We start from the raw sequence: 1,938 nt of genomic DNA on the forward strand, positions 1-1,938 counted from the left end.
CAACAAAATGCAAATAAAACATTTCATAGAAAAATTTCGCCTAAATCATAGGCCATTCATATATCATTACGAAACATTCTCTTAATTGTTGAATGTCATGTTTAAAAATAGTTGGAAATAGGACAAAGAAGAAAGGTAGGTATGAGAAACACATATTTTGAGCCTTATATAATTTTCTTGAAAACCCTTTGCCAAAATCATGGTACAAGCCTAGAAGACCTTGTCAGAGACTTATTTGCCTAGGATGCGCATCGCGATAAAATATGTTGACTCCACTAAACTAATAAATGTTTGATTAAAGAATCTCATCGTATTGCATCAGACTCAAATCCCATTTTCTTTCAACATTACCATCATTATCAACTTAAACATAAATTTTAATATCATAATTCTCACATCACCACTCATAGTCCAATAAAATTTACCAAGCTTATATGATTATTGTTTTACTATTTATTTTTAAAGACTTGTGCATACAATAAAGAGCACTGAAGCAAAGAAAATGTGGAAGCCTCTCAAATTAGGATAGTTTTTGAGATGTTTAATGGTCTAACGCCTTCTAGTGCAAGTCTATGAAGAGCAAGTTGAACAGAAGAATGACTCATTGTATCTAAGACCTGAGCAGTTTTTGGGTCAATCATGGTTTTCTAACGGAAAGTTACAAGAAGTCCAAAACTATGACAATTTTTGGGGTAGAGCCCATTTTCTAGTAGAATGTTATAAGAAGCCCAAAACTGGGGCGTTTTTGGGGTAGATCCCATTTTTAGTAGAATGTTACAAGAAACCCAAAACTGGGACAACTTTTGGGCCAAACTCAATTCTCTAGTGGAAAGTTACAAGAAACCCAAAATCGGGACAGTAGTGAAGTTGATTATTATGGCTCTATGAGTTGATTCAGTCACAAGAAGCCAAAATATCTCAAACAATGACAGGAAAATTTGAAGTTATCACCTTAAAAACAACTCCAACAATGACCTATAGAAGTCTTCTGCTTCTTATCAAATGAGACCACCATGCCGAGAGCGTTCACAAAAAATAACAAAAAAAGTAATAAAACAAAAAAAGTGCTACGTTGAAAACCCAAATGGACAACGTAGGAAAATTAGATCAATTCTAAGTCAAAAACCTGCAATAGCGGTTTAGGATTATAATAAAATGAGAGAATTCTCGATGGGTACCTACACTAGATAATTTGGGAAAAACTAGGAAAAATTAAATGAACACCATTAAAGTGAAAGCTTACTACTACACATCCTCAATTACCCAAACTAGTACTACTTTATGGATAATCCAAGTTATAGTTTCCCAAGCGAAATTGAGAGTTCTGAATAAGCACACTAGGGTAATTTTTTTTTTACCAAAACATCAACACTTCGGAAAGAATTTCCTAGCCAGCCTAAACTAGAGGAATATAGTTGGGTTTAGTCATTCTCCTCAAGACTAAACTCGGTCAATTTTATGGATCACCTTAAAAGAAAGGCATGTTCAAGTAAAATGGGACAAATTGTTATGGACAAAAAGTTATATTACCAATCAACAGCAGGTAATAAGAGTTGCTTCAGTCGAATCCATAAAAGTTGATGAATTCCATCCAGAAAAATATAAATATAAACCATGAGTGATACATTAGAACATTTGTATACTAGTCTTATCCCTCATTCCATTATATTTAAACAAACATATAATACTTATATCATACATGACATACATAAATTAAGGCATATCAATATTCAAATTAATGCATCTTCTCATTAATTATAAAAGCATCAATATGAGTTTCATGCATCGCATCACATATTCCAAACAATACACACATATTCTCTAATCATAGCATCACAACCAAAACTTTTTAATCCAACTAAATCCTTTCAATAAACATTGTCGGACTTAGATGCCAAAATGTTATGATGTTGCTGAACATAGACGCCATAGTATCCT

The sequence above is a fragment of the Lupinus angustifolius genome, unplaced genomic scaffold, assembly GCF_001865875.1.
Source record: "Lupinus angustifolius cultivar Tanjil unplaced genomic scaffold, LupAngTanjil_v1.0 Scaffold_25_383, whole genome shotgun sequence".
NCBI classification, from domain to species: domain Eukaryota; kingdom Viridiplantae; phylum Streptophyta; class Magnoliopsida; order Fabales; family Fabaceae; genus Lupinus; species Lupinus angustifolius.